General features: G+C 44.2%; 17 non-coding genes and 6 pseudogenes across 17 annotated transcripts; all 23 read right to left on the reverse strand.

Annotated features, from left to right (window-relative positions):
* Positions 1 to 468: 468 nt before the first annotated feature.
* LOC142508647 (5S ribosomal RNA) lies at positions 469 to 584 on the reverse strand. The gene has a single exon (XR_012806853.1). It is a non-coding gene; the product is annotated as a 5S ribosomal RNA (ribosomal RNA).
* A 671-nt stretch (positions 585 to 1255) lies between these two features.
* Positions 1256 to 1374, reverse strand: LOC142515898 (5S ribosomal RNA). Its single transcript, XR_012811718.1, has one exon. It is a non-coding gene; the product is annotated as a 5S ribosomal RNA (ribosomal RNA).
* Positions 1375 to 2057: 683 nt separating this feature from the next.
* On the reverse strand, positions 2058 to 2176 carry LOC142507897 (5S ribosomal RNA). Its single transcript, XR_012806136.1, has one exon. It is a non-coding gene; the product is annotated as a 5S ribosomal RNA (ribosomal RNA).
* Positions 2177 to 2858: 682 nt separating this feature from the next.
* On the reverse strand, positions 2859 to 2974 carry LOC142511518 (5S ribosomal RNA; annotated as a pseudogene).
* Positions 2975 to 3655: 681 nt separating this feature from the next.
* Positions 3656 to 3774, reverse strand: LOC142513294 (5S ribosomal RNA). The gene has a single exon (XR_012809248.1). It is a non-coding gene; the product is annotated as a 5S ribosomal RNA (ribosomal RNA).
* Positions 3775 to 4457: 683 nt separating this feature from the next.
* On the reverse strand, positions 4458 to 4576 carry LOC142514954 (5S ribosomal RNA). Its single transcript, XR_012810824.1, has one exon. It is a non-coding gene; the product is annotated as a 5S ribosomal RNA (ribosomal RNA).
* A 682-nt stretch (positions 4577 to 5258) lies between these two features.
* LOC142512963 (5S ribosomal RNA) lies at positions 5259 to 5377 on the reverse strand. Its single transcript, XR_012808935.1, has one exon. It is a non-coding gene; the product is annotated as a 5S ribosomal RNA (ribosomal RNA).
* A 672-nt stretch (positions 5378 to 6049) lies between these two features.
* On the reverse strand, positions 6050 to 6168 carry LOC142507321 (5S ribosomal RNA). Its single transcript, XR_012805581.1, has one exon. It is a non-coding gene; the product is annotated as a 5S ribosomal RNA (ribosomal RNA).
* A 680-nt stretch (positions 6169 to 6848) lies between these two features.
* LOC142516035 (5S ribosomal RNA) lies at positions 6849 to 6967 on the reverse strand. Its single transcript, XR_012811850.1, has one exon. It is a non-coding gene; the product is annotated as a 5S ribosomal RNA (ribosomal RNA).
* Positions 6968 to 7645: 678 nt separating this feature from the next.
* LOC142513610 (5S ribosomal RNA) lies at positions 7646 to 7764 on the reverse strand. Its single transcript, XR_012809548.1, has one exon. It is a non-coding gene; the product is annotated as a 5S ribosomal RNA (ribosomal RNA).
* A 681-nt stretch (positions 7765 to 8445) lies between these two features.
* LOC142515217 (5S ribosomal RNA) lies at positions 8446 to 8564 on the reverse strand. Its single transcript, XR_012811072.1, has one exon. It is a non-coding gene; the product is annotated as a 5S ribosomal RNA (ribosomal RNA).
* An 830-nt stretch (positions 8565 to 9394) lies between these two features.
* LOC142517149 (5S ribosomal RNA) lies at positions 9395 to 9513 on the reverse strand. Its single transcript, XR_012812909.1, has one exon. It is a non-coding gene; the product is annotated as a 5S ribosomal RNA (ribosomal RNA).
* Positions 9514 to 10192: 679 nt separating this feature from the next.
* LOC142514143 (5S ribosomal RNA) lies at positions 10193 to 10315 on the reverse strand. Its single transcript, XR_012810052.1, has one exon. It is a non-coding gene; the product is annotated as a 5S ribosomal RNA (ribosomal RNA).
* A 778-nt stretch (positions 10316 to 11093) lies between these two features.
* LOC142510747 (5S ribosomal RNA) lies at positions 11094 to 11212 on the reverse strand (annotated as a pseudogene).
* Positions 11213 to 11892: 680 nt separating this feature from the next.
* LOC142508816 (5S ribosomal RNA) lies at positions 11893 to 12011 on the reverse strand. Its single transcript, XR_012807019.1, has one exon. It is a non-coding gene; the product is annotated as a 5S ribosomal RNA (ribosomal RNA).
* Positions 12012 to 13077: 1066 nt separating this feature from the next.
* Positions 13078 to 13196, reverse strand: LOC142515448 (5S ribosomal RNA). The gene has a single exon (XR_012811293.1). It is a non-coding gene; the product is annotated as a 5S ribosomal RNA (ribosomal RNA).
* Positions 13197 to 13880: 684 nt separating this feature from the next.
* LOC142509262 (5S ribosomal RNA) lies at positions 13881 to 13999 on the reverse strand. Its single transcript, XR_012807445.1, has one exon. It is a non-coding gene; the product is annotated as a 5S ribosomal RNA (ribosomal RNA).
* A 681-nt stretch (positions 14000 to 14680) lies between these two features.
* Positions 14681 to 14794, reverse strand: LOC142512020 (5S ribosomal RNA; annotated as a pseudogene).
* Positions 14795 to 15286: 492 nt separating this feature from the next.
* On the reverse strand, positions 15287 to 15405 carry LOC142516837 (5S ribosomal RNA). The gene has a single exon (XR_012812609.1). It is a non-coding gene; the product is annotated as a 5S ribosomal RNA (ribosomal RNA).
* A 684-nt stretch (positions 15406 to 16089) lies between these two features.
* On the reverse strand, positions 16090 to 16208 carry LOC142510986 (5S ribosomal RNA; annotated as a pseudogene).
* Positions 16209 to 16889: 681 nt separating this feature from the next.
* On the reverse strand, positions 16890 to 17003 carry LOC142512021 (5S ribosomal RNA; annotated as a pseudogene).
* Positions 17004 to 17495: 492 nt separating this feature from the next.
* Positions 17496 to 17614, reverse strand: LOC142516838 (5S ribosomal RNA). The gene has a single exon (XR_012812610.1). It is a non-coding gene; the product is annotated as a 5S ribosomal RNA (ribosomal RNA).
* A 685-nt stretch (positions 17615 to 18299) lies between these two features.
* Positions 18300 to 18413, reverse strand: LOC142511031 (5S ribosomal RNA; annotated as a pseudogene).
* Between the last annotated feature and the right edge of the window lie 62 nt (positions 18414 to 18475).

Below are 18475 nucleotides of genomic sequence, written 5' to 3' on the forward strand. Positions count from 1 at the left end.
AATGAGTTAACCGTCTCCGGAGGTAATCTGCGTCATACCCTTCCGCACAGAACCGGCTCACGACAACAAAAATCGATAAATGTTCCCAGAAAATAGAAAAAATAAGAAGAGGAAATAACGAATGTAAAGCTATTATATGCCTGGGATGGGATACGATAAATGGAACCGGAATCGAATTTCGAACTTCCTAAGCGGATTTCTCGAGGAAACGAAAGCTTAACAGAAGCGTGTAAATCGCAAATTATAGGGTCTAGAGAAGGAATTCGGCTAAAATCTCGTCAGCTCATTGCGTAGTAATGAGTCTCGTCCGTTTGCCCGTTTACAATCAAATTAGCCTACAATTTTGTCCAAATCCGGCAGTGCCCGAGCTACTTTCATTTCACATGTTATCTGGTCCGATCGAGATTCAGATGATTTGAGCCGAAAATCGTCTGTCAACAAGTAATCAAAAATAGAAAAACACGAAAAAGGGTGCAACACGAGGACTTCCCAGGGGTCACCCATTTAGTACTGCTCTGCCCAAGCACGCTTAACTTCGGAGTTCTGATGGGATCCGGTGCATTAGTGCTGGTATGATCGCACCCGACATTGAGTGGGATGTATTCTTATATCCCTCGAGTACGTGTGGAGCGGGCGGCGATGGACAACACGCGGCACTGCTCGCCCAATAACCATACGAAGTTAAGCGTTCTGGCGCGATGGCAGAGGTAGTATGGGTGACCTCCCTGGGAAGACCTCGTGTCGCGATCGTTTACGTAAATTATGGATTAAAACAGTCGAAATAATTGTTTTAATGAGTTAACCGTCTCGGAGTAATCTGCGTCATACCCTTCCGCACAGAACCGGCTCACGACAACAAAAATCGATAAATGTTCCCAGAAAATAGAAAAAAATAAGAAGAAGGAAATAACGAATGTAAAGATTATTATGCCTGGGATACGAAAATGGAACCGGAATCGAATTTCGAACTTCCTAAGCGGATTTCTCGAGGAAACGAAAGCTTAACAGAAGCGGTAAATCGCAAATTAGAGGGTCTTAGAGAAGGAATTCGGCTAAAATCTCGTCAGCTCATTGCGTAGTAATGAGTCTCGTCCGTTTGCCCGTTTACAATCAAATTAGCCTACAATTTTGTCCAAATCCGGCAGTGCCCGAGCTACTTCATTTCACATGTCTTATTTGGTCCCGATCGAGATTCAGATGATTTGAGCCGAAAATCGTCTGTCAACAAGTAATCAAAAATAGAAAAACACGAAAAGGGGTGCAACACGAGGACTTCCCAGGGGGTCACCAATCCTAGTACTGCTCTCGCCCAAGCACGCTTAACTTCGGAGTTTTGATGGGATCCGGTGCATTAGTGCTGGTATGATCGCAACCATTGAGTGGGATGTTTATTCTTATATCCCTCAAGTACGTGTGGAGCGGGCGGCGATGGACAACACGCAGCACTGCTCTCGCCCAATCATAACCATGAAGTTAAGCGTTCTGACGCGATGGCAGATTTAGAATGGGTGACCTCCCTCGAAAGACCTCGTGTCGCGATCGGTTACGTAAATTATGGTTAAAACAGTCGAAATAATTGTTTTTAATGAGTTAACCGTCTCCCGAGTAATCTGCGTCATACCCTTCCGCACAGAACCGGCTAACGACAACAAAAATCGATAAATGTTCCCAGAAAATAGAAAAAAAAATAAGAAGAAGGAAATAACGAATGTAAAGCTATTATTATGCCTGGGATACGATAAAATAGAACCGGAATCGAATTTCGAACTTCCTAAGTGGATTTCTCGATGAAACGAAAGCTTAACAGAAGCGGTAAATCGCAAATTAGAGGGTCTTAGAGAAGGAATTCGGCTAAAATCTCGTCAGCTCATTGCGTAGTAATGAGTCTCGTCCGTTTGCCCGTTTACAATCAAATTAGCCTACAATTTTGTCCAAATCCGGCAGTGCCCGAGCTACTTTCATTTCACATGTCGTATTTGGTCCCGATCGAGATTCAGATGATTTGAGCCGAAAATCGTCTGTCAACAAGTAATCAAAAATAGAAAAACACGAAAAGGGGTGCACAACACGAGGACTTCCCAGGGGGTCACCCTTCCTAGTACTGCTCTTGCCCAAGCACGCTTAGTTTCGGAGTTCTGATGGGATCCGGTGCATTAGTGCAGGTATGATCGCACCCGACATTGAGTGGGATGTTTATTCTTATATCCCTCGAGTACGTGTGGAGCGGGCGGCGATGGACAACACGCGGCACTGCTCTCGCCCAATCATAACCATGAAGTTAAGCGTTCTGGCGCGATGGCAGAGCTAGGAGGGGTGACCTCCCTGGGAAGACCTCGTGTCGCGATCGGTTACGTAAATTATGGTTAAAACAGTCGAAATAATTGTTTTTAATGAGTTAACCGTCTCCGGAGTAATCTGCGTCATACCCTTCCGCACAGAACCGGCTCACGACAACAAAAATCGATAAATGTTCCCAGAAAATAGAAAAAAAATAAGAAGAAGGAAATAACGAATGTAAAGCTATTATTATGCCTGGGATACGATAAAATGGAACCGGAATCGAATTTCGAACTTCCTAAGCGGATTTCTCGAGGAAACGAAAGCTTAACAGAAGCGGTAAATCGCAAATTAGAGGGTCTTAGAGAAGGAATTCGGCTAAAATCTCGTCAGCTCATTGCGTAGTAATGAGTCTCGTCCGTTTGCCCGTTTACAATCAAATTAGCCTACAATTTTGTCCAAATCCGGCAGTGCCCGAGCTACTTTCATTTCACATGTCTTATCTGGTCCCGATCGAGATTCAGATGATTTGAGCCGAAAATCGTCTGTCAACAAGTAATCAAAAATAGAAAAACACGAAAAGGGTGCAACACGAGGACTTCCCAGGGGGTCACCCATCTAGTACTGCTCTCGCCCAAGCACGCTTAACTTCGGAGTTTGATGGGATCGGTGCATTAGTGCTGGTATGATCGCACCGACATTGAGTGGGATGTTTATTCTTATATCCCTCGAGTACGTGTGGAGCGGGCGGCGATGGACAACACGCGGCACTGCTCTCGCCCAATCATAACCATGAAGTTAAGCGTTCTGGCGCGATGGCAGAGCTAGGATGGGTGACCTCCCTGGGAAGACCTCGTGTCGCGATCGTTACGTAAATTATGGATAAAACAGTCGAAATAATTGTTTTTAATGAGTTAACCGTCTCCGGAGTAATCTGCGTCATACCCTTCCGCACAGAACCGGCTCACGACAACAAAAATCGATAAATGTTCCCAGAAAATAGAAAAAAAATAAGAAGAAGGAAATAACGAATGTAAAGCTATTATTATGCCTGGGATACGATAAAATGGAACCGGAATCGAATTTCGAACTTCCTAAGCGGATTTCTCGAGGAAACGAAAGCTTAACAGAAGCGGTAAATCGCAAATTAGAGGGTCTTAGAGAAGGAATTCGGCTAAAATCTCGTCAGCTCATTGCGTAGTAATGAGTCTCGTCCGTTTGCCCGTTTACAATCAAATTAGCCTACAATTTTGTCCAAATCCGGCAGTGCCCGAGCTACTTTCATTTCACATGTCTTATCTGGTCCCGATCGAGATTCAGATGATTTGAGCCGAAAATCGTCTGTCAACAAGTAATCAAAAATAGAAAAACACGAAAAGGGGTGCAACACGAGGACTTCCCAGGGGGTCACCCATCCTAGTACTGCTCTCGCCCAAGCACGCTTAACTTCGGAGTTCTGATGGGATCCGGTGCATTAGTGCTGGTATGATCGCACCCGACATTGAGTGGGATGTTTATTCTTATATCCCTCGAGTACGTGTGGAGCGGGCGGCGATGGACAACACGCGGCACTGCTCTCGCCCAATCATAACCATGAAGTTAAGCGTTCTGGCGCGATGGCAGAGGCTAGGATGGGTGACCTCCCTGGGAAGACTTCGTGTCGCGACCGTTTACGTAAATTATGAATAAAACAGTCGAAATAATTGTTTTTAATGAGTTAACCCTCTCCGGAGTAATCTGCGTCATACCCTTCCGCACAGAACCGGCTCACGACAACAAAATCGATAAATGTTCCCAGAAAATAGAAAAAAAATAAGAAGAAGGAAATAACGAATGTAAAGCTATTATTATGCCTGGGATACGATAAAATGGAACCGGAAATCGAATTTCGAACTTCCTAAGCGGATTTCTCGAGGAAACGAAAGCTTAACAGAAGCGGTAAATCGCAAATTAGAGGGTCTTAGAGAAGGAATTCGGCTAAAATCTCGTCAGCTCATTGCGTAGTAATGAGTCTCGTCGTTTGCCCGTTTACAATCAAATTAGCCTACAATTTTGTCCAAATCCGGCAGTGCCCGAGCTACTTTCATTTCACATGTCTTATCTGGTCCCGATCGAGATTCAGATGATTTGAGCCGAAAATCGTCTGTCAACAAGTAATCAAAAATAGAAAAACACGAAAAGGGTTGTAACACGAGGACTTCCCAGGGGGTCACCCATCCTAGTACTGCTCTCGCCCAAGCACGCTTAACTTCGGAGTTTTGATGGGATCCGGTGCATTAGTGCTGGTATGATCGCACCCGACATTGAGTGGGATGTTTATTCTTATATCCCTCGAGTACGTGTGGAGCGGGCGGCGATGGACAACACGCGGCACTGCTCTCGCCCAATCATAAACATGAAGTTAAGCGTTCTGGCGCGAAGGCAGAGCTAGGATGGGTGACCTCCTGGGAAGACCTCGTGTCGCGACCGTTTACGTAAATTATGGATAAAACAGTCAAAATAATTGTTTTTAATTAGTTAACCGTCTCCGGAGTAATCTGCGTCATACCCTTCCGCACAGAACCGGCTCACGACAACAAAAATCGATAAATGTTCCCAGAAAATAGAAAAAAAATAAGAAGAAGGAAATAACGAATGTAAAGCTATTATTATGCCTGGGATACGATAAAAAGGAACCGGAATCGAATTTCGAACTTCCTAAGCGGATTTCTCGAGGAAACGAAAGCTTAACAGAAGCGGTAAATCGCAAATTAGAGGGTCTTAGAGAAGGAATTCGGCTAAAATCTCGTCAGCTCATTGCGTAGTAATGAGTCTCGTCCGTTTGCCCGTTTACAATCAAATTAGCCTACAATTTTGTCCAAATCCGGCAGTGCCCGAGCTACTTTCATTTCACATGTCTTATCTGGTCCCGATCGAGATTCAGATGATTTGAGCCGAAAATCGTCTGTCAACAAGTAATCAAAAATAGAAAAACTCGAAAAGGGGTGCAACACGAGGACTTCCCAGGGGGTCAACCATCCTAATACTGCTCTCGCCCAAGCACGCTTAACTTCGGAGTTCTGATGGGATCCGGTGCATTAGTGCTGGTATGATCGCACCCCACATTGAGTGGGATGTTTATTCTTATATCCCTCGAGTACGTGTGGAGCGGGCGGCGATGGACAACACGCGGCACTGCTCTCGCCCAATCATAACCATGAAGTTAAGCGTTCTGGCGCGATGGCAGAGCTAGGATGGGTGACCTCCTGGGAAGACCTCGTGTCGCGATCGTTTACGTAAATTATGGATAAAACAGTCGAAATAATTGTTTTTAATGAGTTAACCGTCTCCGGAGTAATCTGCGTCATACCCCTCCGCACAGAACCGGCCCACGACAACAAATATCGATAAATGTTCCTAGAAAATAGAAAAAAAATAAGAAGAAGATAATAACGAATGTAAAGCTATTATTATGCCTGGGATACGACCGGAATCGAATTTCGAACTTCCTAAGCTGATTTCTCGAGGAAACGAAAGCTTAACAAAAGCGGTAAATCGCAAATTAGAGGGTCTTAGAGAAGGAATTTGGCTAAACTCTCGTAAGCACATTGCGTAGTAATGAGTCTCGTCCGTTTGCCCGTTTTCAATCAAATTAGCCTACAATTTTGTCCAAATCCGGCAGTGCCCGAGCTACTTTCATTTCACATGTCTTATCTGGTCCCGATCGAGATTCAGATGATTTGAGCCGAAAATCGTCTGTCAACAAGTAATCAAAAATAGAAAAACACGAAAAGGGGTGCAACACGAGGACTTCCCAGGGGGTCACCAATCCTAGTACTGCTCTCGCACAAGCACGCTTAACTTCGGAGTTTTGATGGGATCCGGTGCATTAGTGCTGGTATGATCGCAACCATTGAGTGGGATGTTTATTCTTATATCCCTCAAGTACGTGTGGAGCGGGCGGCGATGGACAACACGCGGCACTGCTCTCGCCCAATCATAACCATGAAGTTAAGCGTTCTGGCGCGATGGCAGAGCTAGGATGGGTGACCTCCTTGGGAAGACCTCGTGTCGCGATCGGTTACGTAAATTATGGTTAAAACAGTCGAAATAATTGTTTTTTAAGAGTTAACCGTCCCCGGAGTAATCTGCGTCATACCCTTCCGCACAGAACCGGCTAACGACAACAAAAATCGATAAATGTTCCCAAAAAATAGAAAAAAAATAAGAAGAAGGAAATAACGAATGTAAAGCTATTATTATGCCTGGGATACGATAAAATAGAACCGGAATCGAATTTCGAACTTCCTAAGCGGATTTCTCGATGAAACGAAAGCTTAACAGAAGCGGTAAATCGCAAATTAGAGGGTCTTAGAGAAGGAATTCAGCTAAAATCTCGTCAGCTCATTGCGTAGTAATGAGTCTCGTCCGTTTGCCCGTTTACAATCAAATTAGCCTACAATTTTGTCCAAATCCGGCAGTGCCCGAGCTACTTTCATTTCACATGTCTTATCTGGTCCCGATCGAGATTCAGATGATTTGAGCCGAAAATCGTCTGTCAACAAGTAATCAAAAATAGAAAAACACAAAAAGGGTTGCAACACGAGGACTTCCCAGGGGGTCACCCATTCTAGTACTGCTCTCGCCCAAGCACGCTTAACTTTGGAGTTTTGATGGGATCTGGTGCATTAGTGCTGGTATGATCGCAAACATTGAGTGGGATGTTTATTCTTATATCCCTCGAGTACGTGTGGAGCGGAAGGCGATGGACAACACGCGACACTGCTCTCGCCCAATCATAACCATGAAGTTAAGCGTTCTGGCGCGATGGCAGAGCTAGGATGGGTGACCATCCTGGGAAGACCTCGTGTCGCGACCGGTTACGTAAATTATGGTTAAAACAGTCGAAATAATTGATTTTAATGAGTTAACCGTCTCCGGAGTAATCTGCGTCATACCCTTCCGCACAGAACCGGCTCACGACAACAAAAATCGATAAATGTTCCCAGAAAATAGAAAAAAATAAGAAGAAGCAAATAACGAATGAAAAGCTATTATTAAGCCTGGATACGATAAAATGGAACCGGAATCGAATTTCGAACTTCCTAAGAGGATTTCTCGAGGAAACGAAAGCTTAACAGAAGCGTTAAATCGCAAATTAGATGGTCTTAGAGAAGGAATTCGGCAAAAATCTCGTCAGCTCATTGCGTAGTAATGAGTCTCGTCCGTTTGCCTGTTTACAATCAAATTAGCCTACAATTTTGTCCAAATCCGGCAGTGCCAGAGCTACTTTCATTTCACATGTCTTATCTGGTCCCGATCGAGATTCAGATGATTTGAGCCGAAAATCGTCTGTCAGCAAGTAATAAAAAATAGAAAAACACGAAAAGAGGTGCAACACGAGGACTTCCCAGGGGGTCAACCATCCTAATACTGCTCTCGCCCAAGCACGCTTAACTTCGGAGTTCTGATGGGATCCGGTGCATTAGTGCTGGTATGATCGCACCCCACATTGAGTGGGATGTTTATTCTTTTATCCCTCGAGTACGTGTGGAGCGGGCGGCGATGGACAACACGCGGCACTGCTCTCGCCCAATCATAACCATAAAGTTAAGCGTTCTAGCGCGATGGCAGAGGTAGGACGGGTGACCTCCCTGGAAAGACCTCGTGTCGCGACCGTTTACGTAAATTATGGATAAAACAGTCGAAATAATTGTTTTTAATGAGTTAACCGTCTCCGGAGTAATCTGCGTCATACCCTTCCGCACAGAACCGGCTCACGACAACAAAAATCGATAAATGTTCCCAGAAAATAGAAAAAAAAATAAGAAGAAGGAAATAACGAATGTAAAGCTATTATTATCCCTGGAGTACAATAAAATAGAATCGGAATCGAATTTCAAGCTTCCTAAGCGGATTTCTCGAGGAAACGAAAGCTTAACAGAAGCGGTAAATCGCAAGTTAGAGGGTCTTAGAGAAGGAATTCGGCTAAAATCTCGTCAGCTCATTCCATAGAATGAGTCTCGTCCGTTTGCCCGTTTACAATCAAATTAGCCTACAATTTTGTCCAAATCCGGCAGTGCCCGAGCTACTTTCATTTCACGTCTTATTTGGTCCCGATTGAGATTCAGATGATTTGAGCCGAAAATCGTCTGTCAACAAGTAATCAAAAATAGAAAAACACGAAAAGGGGTGCAACACGAGGACTTCCCAGGGGGTCACCCATCCTAGTACTGCTCTTGCCCAAGCAAGCTTAACTTCGAAGTTCTGATGGGATCCGGTGCATTAGTGCAGGTATGATCGCACCCGACATTGAGTGGGATGTTTATTCTTATATCCCTCGAGTACGTGTTGAGCGGGCGGCGATGGACAACACGCGGCACTGCTCTCGCCCAAGCACGCTTAACTTTGGAGTTTTGATGTGATCCGGTGCATTAGTGCTGGTATGATCTCAAACATTGAGTGGGATGTTTATTCTTATATCCCTCGATTACGTGTGGAGCGGAAGGCGATGGACAACACGCGGCACTGCTCTCGCCCAATCATAACCATGAAGTTAAGCGTTCTGGCGCGATGGCAGAGCTAGGATGTGTGACCTCCTGGGAAGACCTCGTGTCGCGATCGTTTACGTAAATTATGGATAAAACAGTCGAAATAATTGTTTTTAATGAGTTAACCGTCTCCGGAGTAATCTGCGTCATACCCTTCCGCACAGAACTGGCTCACGACAACAAAAATCGATAAATGTTCCCAGAAAATAGAAAAAAAAATAAGAAGAAGGAAATAACGAATGTAAAAGCAATTATTATGTTTGGGATACGATAAAATGGAACCGGAATCGAATTTCAAACTTCCTAAGCGGATTTCTCGAGGAAACGAAAGCTTAACAGAAGCGGTAAATCGCAAATTAGAGGGTCTTAGAGAAGGAATTCGGCTAAAATCTCGTCAGCTCATTGCGTAGTAATGAGTCTCGTCCGTTTGCCCGTTTACAATCAAATTAGCCTACAATTTTGTCCAAATCCGGCAGTGCCCGAGCTACTTTCATTTCACATGTCTTATTTGGTCCCGATCGAGATTCAGATGATTTGATCCGAAAATCGTCTATCAACAAGTAATCAAAAATAGAAAAACACGAAAAGGGGTGCAACACGAGGACTTCCCAGGGGGTCACCAATCCTAGTACTGCTCTCGCCCAAGCACGCTTAACTTCGGAGTTTTGATGGGATCCGGTGCATTAGTGCTAGTATGATCGCAACCATTGAGTGGGATGTTTATTCTTATATCCCTCAAGTACGTGTGGAGCGGGCGGCGATGGACAACACACGGCACTACTCTCGCCCAATCATAACCATGAAGTTAAGCGTTCTGGCGCGATGGCAGAGCGAGGATGGGTGACCTCCTTGGGAAGACCTCGTGTCGCGATCGGTTACGTAAATTATGGTTAAAACAGTCGAAATAATTGTTTTTTAAGAGTTAACCGTCCCCGGGGTAATCTGCGTCATACCCTTCCGCACAGAACCGGCTAACGACAACAAAAATCGATAAATGTTCCCAGAAAATAGAAAAAAAATAAGAAGAAGCAAATAACGAATGTAAAGCTATTATTATGCCTGGGATACGATAAAATGGAACCGGAATCGAATTTCGAACTTCCTTAGAGGATTTCTCGAGGAAACGAATGCTTAACAGAAGAGTTAAATCGCAAATTAGAGGGTCTTAGAAAAGGAATTCGTCAAAAATCTCGTCAGCTCATTGCGTAGTAATAAGTCTCGTCCGTTTGACCGTTTACATCAAATTAGCCTACAATTTTGTCCAAATCCGGCAGTGCCCGAGCTACTTTCATTTCACATGTCTTATCTGGTCCCGATCGAGATTCAGATGATTTGAGCCGAAAATCGTCTGTCAACAAGTAATCAAAAATAGAAAAACACGAAAAGGGGTGCAACACGAGGACTTCCCAGGGGGTCGGTCACCCATCCTAGTACTGCTCTCGCCCAAGCACGCTTAACTTCGGAGTTCTGATGGGATCCGGTGCATTAGTGCTGGTATGATCGCACCCGACATTGAGTGGGATGTTTATTCTTATATCCCTCGAGTACGTGTGGAGCGTGCGGCGATAGACCACATGCCGCAGTGCTCTCGCCCAATCATAACCATGAAGTTAAGCGTTCTGGCGCGATGGCAGAGGTAGGATGGGTGACCTCCCTGGGAAGACCTCGTGTCGCGACTATTTACGTAAATTATGGATAAAACAGTGAAAATAATTGTTTTTAATGAGTTAACCATCTCCGGAGTAATCTGCGTCATACCCTTCCGCACAGAACCGGCTCACGACAACAAAAATCGATAAATGTTCCCAGAAAATTGAAAAAAAATAAGAAGAAGAAAATAACGAATTTAAAGCTATTATTATGCCTGGGATACGATAAAATGGAACCGGAATCGAATTTCGAACTTCCTAAGCGGATATCTCGAGGAAACAAAAGCTTAACAGAAGCGGTAAATCGAAAATTAGAGGGTCTTAGTGGAGGAATTCGGTTAAAATCTCGTCAGCTCATTGCGTAGGAATGAGTCTCGTCCGTTTGCCCGTTTATAATCAAATTAGCCTACAATTTTGTCCAAATCCGGCAGTGCCCGAGATACTTTCATTTCACATGTCTTATCTGGTCCCGTTCGAGATTCAGATGATTTGAGCCGAAAATCGTATGTCAACAAGTAATCAAAAATAGAAAAACACGAAAAGGGGTGCAATGTCTTATCTGGTCCCGTTCGAGATTCAGATGATTTAAGCCGAAAATCGTCTGTCAACAAGTAATCAAAAATAGAAAAACACGAAAAGGGTGCAACATGAGGACTTCCCAGAGGGTCACCCATTCTAGTACTGCTCTCGCCCAAGCACGCTTAACTTTGGAGTATTGATGAGATCCGGTGCATAAGTGCTGGTATGATCGCAAACATTGAGTGGGATGTTTATTCTTATATCCCTCGAGTACGTGTGGAGCGGGCGGCGATGGACAACACGCGGCACTGCTCTCGCTCAATCATAACCATGAAGTTAAGCGTTCTGGCGCGATGGCAGAGCTAGGATGGGTGACCTCCCTGGGAAGACCTCGTGTCGCGACCGGTTAGTAAATTATGGTTAAACAGTCGAAATAATTGTTTTTAATGAGTTAACCATCTTCGGAGTAATCTGCGTCATACCCTTCCGCACAGAACCGGCTCACGACAACAAAAATCGATAAATGTTTGCAGAAAATAGAAAAAAAAAATAAGAAGAAGGAAATAACGAATGTAAAGCTATTATTATGCATGGGATACGATAAAATGGAACCGGAATCAAATTTCGAACTTCCTAAGCGGATTTCTAGAGGAAACGAAAGCTTAACAGAAGCGTTAAATCGCAAATTAGAGGGTCTTAGAGAAGTAATTTGGCAAAAATCTCGTCAGCTCATTGCGTAGGACTGAGTCTCGTCCGTTTGCCCGTTTACAATCAAATTAGCCTACAATTTTGTCCAAATCCGGCAGTGCCCGAGCTACTTTCATTTGACATGTCTTATCTTGTCCCGATCGAGATTCAGATGATTTGAGCCGAAAATCGTCTGTCAACAAGTAATCAAAAATAGAAAAACACGAAAAGGGGTGCAACACGAGGACTTCCACGGGGGTCACCCATCCTAGTACTGCTATCGCCCAAGCACGGTTAACTTCCGAGTTCTGATGGGATCCGGTGCATTAGTGCTGGTATGATCGCACCTGACATTGAGTGGGATGTTTATTCTTATATCCCTTGAATACGTGTGGAGCGGGCGGCGATGGACAACACGCGGCACTGCTCTCGCCCAATCATAACCATGAATTTAAGCGTTCTGGCGCGATGACAGAGGTAGGATGGGTGACCTCCCTAGGAAGACCTCGTGTCGCGACCGTTTAGGTAAATTATGGATAAAACAGTCGAAATAATTTTTTTTAATGAGTTAACCGTCTCCGGAGTAATCTGCGTCATACCATTTCGCATAGAACCGGCTCACGACAACAAAAATCGATAAATGTTCCCAGAAAATAGAAAAAAATAAGAAGAAGGAAATAACGAATGTAAAGCTATTATTATGCCTGGGATACGATAAAATGGAACCGGAATCAAATTTCGAACTTCCTTAGCTTATTTCTCGAGGAAACGAAAGCTTAACAGAAGCGGTAAATCGCAAATTAGAGGGTCTTAGAGAAGGAATTCGGCTAAAATCTCTTCAGCTCATTGCGTAGCAATGAGTCTCGTCCGTTTGCCCGTTTACAATCAAATTAGCCTACAATTTTGTCCAAATCCGGCAGTGCCCGAGCTACTTTCATTTCACATGTCTTATCTGGTCCGATTGAGAATCAGATGGTTTGAGCCGAAAATCGTCTGTCAACAAGTAATCAAAAATAGAAAAACACGAAAAGGGGTGAAACACAAGGACACCCCAGGGGGTAAATAACGAATGTAAAGCTATTATTATGCTAGGGATACGATAAAATGGAACCGGAATCGAATTTCGAACTTCCTAAGCGGATTTCTCGAGTAAACGAAAGCTTAACAGAAGCGGTAAATCAAAAATTAGAGGTTCTTAGAGAAGGAATTCGGCTAAAATCTCGTCAGCTCATTGCTTAGAATGAGTCTCGTCCGTTTGCCCGTTTACAATCAAATTAGCTTACAATTTTGTCCAAATCCGGCAGTGCCCAAGCTACTTTCATTTCACATGTCTTATCTGGTCCTGATTGATATTCAGATGATATGACCCGAAAATCGTCTGTCAACAAGTAATCAAAAATAAAAAAACACGAAAAGGGGTGCAACACGAGGACTTCCTAAGGGGTCACCCATCCTAGTACTGCTCTCGCCCAAGCACGCTTAATTTCGGAGTTCTGATGGGATTCGGTGCATTAGTGCTGGTATGATCGCACCCGACATTGATTGGGATGTTTATTCTTATATCCCTCGAGTACGTGTGGAGCGGGCGCCGATGGACAACACGCGGCACTGCTCTCGCCCAATCATAACCATGAAGTTAAGCGTTCTGGCGCGATGGCAGAGCTAGAATGGGTGACCACCCTGAGAAGACCTCGTATCGCGACCGTTTACGTAAATTATGGATAAAACAGTCGAAATAATTGTTTTTAATGAGTTAACCGTCTCCGGAGTAATCTACGTCATACCCTTTCGCACAGAACCGGCTCACGACAACAAAAATCGATAAATGTTCCCAGAAAAAGAAAAAAAAAATAAGTAGAAGGAAATAACGAATGTAAAGCTATTATTATGCCTGGGATACGATAAAATGGAACCGGAATCGAATTTCGAACTTCCTAAGCGGATTTCTCGAGGAAATGAAAGCTTAACAGAAGCGTTAAATCGCAAATTAGAGGGTCTTAGAGAAGGAATTCGGCTAAAATCTCGTCAGCTCTTTGCGTAGTAGTGAGTCTCCTCTGTTTGCCCGTTTACAATCAAATTAGACTACAATTTTGTCCAAATCCGGCAGTACCGGAGCTATTTTCATTTCACATGTCTTATCTGGTTCCGATCGAGATTCATATGATTTGAGCCGAAAATCTTCTGTCAACAAGTAATCAAAAATAGAAAAACACGAAAAGGGGTGCAACATGAGGACTTCCCAGGGGGTCACCCATTCTAGTACTGCTCTCGCCCAAGCACGCTTAACTTTGGAGTTTTAAAGGGATCCGGTGTATTAGTGCTGGTATGATCGCAAACATTGAGTGGGATGTTTATTCTTATATCCCTCGAGTACGTGTGGAGCGGAAGGCGATGGACAACACGCGGCACTGCTCTCGCCCAATCATAACCATGAAGTTAAGCGTTCTGGCGCGATGCCAGAGCTAGGATGGGTGACCTCCCTGGGAAGACCTCGTGTCGCGACCGGTTACGTAAATTATGGTTAAAACAGTCGAAATAATTGTTTTTAATGAGTTAACCGTCTCCGGAGTAATTTGCGTCATACCCTTCCGCACAGAACCGGCTCACGACAACAAAAATCGATAAATGTTCCCAGAAAATAGAAAATAAAATAAGAAGAAGCAAATAACGAATGTAAAGCTATTATTATGCCTGGGATACGATAAAATGGAACCGGAATCGAATTTCGAACTTCCTAAGAGGATTTCTCGAAGAAACGAAAGCTTAACAAAACCGGTAAATCTCAAATTAGAGGGTCTTAGAGAAGGAATTCGGCTAAAATCTCGTTAGCTCATTGCGTAGTAGTGAGTCTCGTCCGTTTGCCCGTTTACAATCAAATTAGCCTACAATTTTGTCCAAATCCGGCAGTGCCCGAGCTACTTTCATTTCACATGTCTTATCTTGTCCCGATCGAGATTCAGATGATTTGAGCCGAAAATCGCCTGTCAACAAGTAATCAAAAATAGAAAAACACGAAAAGGGGTGCAACACGAGGACTTCTCAGGGGGTCACCCATCCTAATACTGCTCTCGCCCAAGCACGCTTAACTTCGGAGTTCTGATGGGATCTATTAGTGCTGGTATGATCGCAAACATTGAGTGGGATATTTATTCTTATATCTTTCGAGTACGTGTGGAGCGGGCGGCGATGGACAACACGCGGCACTGCTCTCGCCCAATCATAACCATGAAGTTAAGCGTTCTGGCGCGATGGCACAGCTAGGATGGGTGACCTCCCTGGGAAGACCTCGTGTCGCGACCGGTTACGTAAATTATGGTTAAAACAGTCGAAATAATTGTTTTTAATGAGTTAACCGTCTCCGGAGTAATCTGCGTCATACCCTTCCGCACAGAACCGGCTCACGACAACAAAAATCGATAAATGTTCCCAGAAAATAGAAAAAAAATAGTAGTGAGTCTCGTCCGTTTGCCCGTTTACAATCAAATTAGCCTACAATTTTGTCCAAATCCGGCAGTGCCCGAGCTACTTTCATTTCACATGTCTTATCTTGTCCCGATCGAGATTCAGATGATTTGAGCCGAAAATCGCCTGTCAACAAGTAATCAAAAATAGAAAAACACGAAAAGGGTGCAACACGAGGACTTCCCAGGTGGTCACCAATCCTAGTACTGCTCTCGCCCAAGCACGCTTAACTCCGGAGTTCTGATGGGATTCGGTGCATTAGTGCTGGTATGATCACACCCGACATTGAGTGGGATGTTTATTCTTATATCCCTCGAGTACGTGTGGAGCGGGCGGCGATGGACAACACGCGGCACCGCTCTCGCCCAATCATAACCATGAAGTTAAGCGTTCTGGCGCGATGGCAGAGGTAGGATGTGTGACCTCCCTAGGAAGACCTCGTGTCGCGACCGTTTAGCTAAATTATGGATAAAACAGTCGAAATAATTGTTTTTAATGAGTTAACCGTCTCCGGAGTAATCTGCGTCATACCTTTCCGCACAGAACCGGCTCACGACAACAAAAATCGATAAATGTTCCCAGAAAATAGAAAATAAAATAAGAAGAAGCAAATAACGAATGTAAAGCTATTATTATGCCTGGGATACGATAAAATGGAACCGGAATCGAATTTCGAACTTCCTAAGCGGATTTCTCGAGGAAATGAAAGCTTAACAGAAGCGTTAAATCGCAAATTAGAGGGTCTTAGAGAAGGAATTCGGCTAAAATCTCGTCAGCTCTTTGCGTAGTAGTGAGTCTCCTCTGTTTGCCCGTTTACAATCAAATTAGACTACAATTTTGTCCAAATCCGGCAGTACCGGAGCTATTTTCATTTCACATGTCTTATCTGGTTCCGATCGAGATTCATATGATTTGAGCCGAAAATCTTCTGTCAACAAGTAATCAAAAATAGAAAAACACGAAAAGGGGTGCAACATGAGGACTTCCCAGGGGGTCACCCATTCTATTACTGCTCTCGCCCAAGCACGCTTAACTTTGGAGTTTTAAAGGGATCCGGTGTATTAGTGCTGGTATGATCGCAAACATTGAGTGGGATGTTTATTCTTATATCCCTCGAGTACGTGTGGAGCGGAAGGCGATGGACAACACGCGGCACTGCTCTCGCCCAATCATAACCATGAAGTTAAGCGTTCTGGCGCGATGCCAGAGCTAGGATGGGTGACCTCCCTGGGAAGACCTCGTGTCGCGACCGGTTACGTAAATTATGGTTAAAACAGTCGAAATAATTGTTTTTAATGAGTTAACCGTCTCCGGAGTAATTTGCGTCATACCCTTCCGCACAGAACCGGCTCACGACAACAAAAATCGATAAATGTTCCCAGAAAATAGAAAATAAAATAAGAAGAAGCAAATAACGAATGTAAAGCTATTATTATGCCTGGGATACGATAAAATGGAACCGGAATCGAATTTCGAACTTCCTAAGAGGATTTCTCGAAGAAACGAAAGCTTAACAAAACCGGTAAATCTCAAATTAGAGGGTCTTAGAGAAGGAATTCGGCTAAAATCTCGTTAGCTCATTGCGTAGTAGTGAGTCTCGTCCGTTTGCCCGTTTACAATCAAATTAGCCTACAATTTTGTCCAAATCCGGCAGTGCCCGAGCTACTTTCATTTCACATGTCTTATCTTGTCCCGATCGAGATTCAGATGATTTGAGCCGAAAATCGCCTGTCAACAAGTAATCAAAAATAGAAAAACACGAAAAGGGGTGCAACACGAGGACTTCTCAGGGGGTCACCCATCCTAATACTGCTCTCGCCCAAGCACGCTTAACTTCGGAGTTCTGATGGGATCTATTAGTGCTGGTATGATCGCAAACATTGAGTGGGATATTTATTCTTATATCTTTCGAGTACGTGTGGAGCGGGCGGCGATGGACAACACGCGGCACTGCTCTCGCCCAATCATAACCATGAAGTTAAGCGTTCTGGCGCGATGGCACAGCTAGGATGGGTGACCTCCCTGGGAAGACCTCGTGTCGCGACCGGTTACGTAAATTATGGTTAAAACAGTCGAAATAATTGTTTTTAATGAGTTAACCGTCTCCGGAGTAATCTGCGTCATACCCTTCCGCACAGAACCGGCTCACGACAACAAAAATCGATAAATGTTCCCAGAAAATAGAAAAAAAATAGTAGTGAGTCTCGTCCGTTAGCCCGTTTACAATAAAATTAGCCTACAATTTTGTCCAAATCCGGCAGTGCCCGAGCTACTTTCATTTCACATGTCTTATCTTGTCCCGATCGAGATTCAGATGATTTGAGCCGAAAATCGCCTGTCAACAAGTAATCAAAAATAGAAAAACACGAAAAGGGTGCAACACGAGGACTTCCCAGGTGGTCACCAATCCTAGTACTGCTCTCGCCCAAGCACGCTTAACTCCGGAGTTCTGATGGGATTCGGTGCATTAGTGCTGGTATGATCACACCCGACATTGAGTGGGATGTTTATTCTTATATCCCTCGAGTACGTGTGGAGCGGGCGGCGATGGACAACACGCGGCACCGCTCTCGCCCAATCATAACCATGAAGTTAAGCGTTCTGGCGCGATGGCAGAGGTAGGATGTGTGACCTCCCTAGGAAGACCTCGTGTCGCGACCGTTTAGCTAAATTATGGATAAAACAGTCGAAATAATTGTTTTTAATGAGTTAACCGTCTCCGGAGTAATCTGCGTCATACCTTTCCGCACAGAACCGGCTCACGACAACAAAAATCGATAAATGTTCCCAGTAAAATAGAAAAAAAAATAAGAAGAAGAAAATAACGAATGTAAAGCTATTATTATGCCTGGGATACGATAAAATGGAACCGGAATCGAATTTCGAACTTCCTAAGCGGATATCCCGAGGAAACGAAAGCTTAACAAAAGCGGTAAATCGCAAATTAGAGGGTCTTAGAGAAGGAATTCGGCTAAAATCTCGTCAACTCATTGCTATGCAATGAGTCTCGTCCGTTTGCCCCTTTACAATCAAAATAGCCTACAATTTTGTCCAAATCCGGCAGTGCCCGAGCTACTTTCATTTCACATGTTTTATCTGGTCCCGTTCGAGATTCAGATGATTTGTGCCGAAAATCGTCTGTCAACAAGTAATCAAAAATAGAAAAACACGAAAAGGGGTGCAACACGAGGACTTCTCAGGGGGTCACCCATCCTAGTACTGCTCTCGCCCAAGCACGCTTAACTTCGGAGTTCTGATGGGATCCATTAGTGCTGTTATGATCGCACCCGACATTGAGTGGGATGTTTATTCTTATATCCTTCGAGTACGTGTGGAGTGGGCGGCGATGGA

Source organism: Primulina tabacum, chromosome 10, assembly GCF_025594145.1.
Source record: "Primulina tabacum isolate GXHZ01 chromosome 10, ASM2559414v2, whole genome shotgun sequence".
NCBI lineage: Eukaryota > Viridiplantae > Streptophyta > Magnoliopsida > Lamiales > Gesneriaceae > Primulina > Primulina tabacum.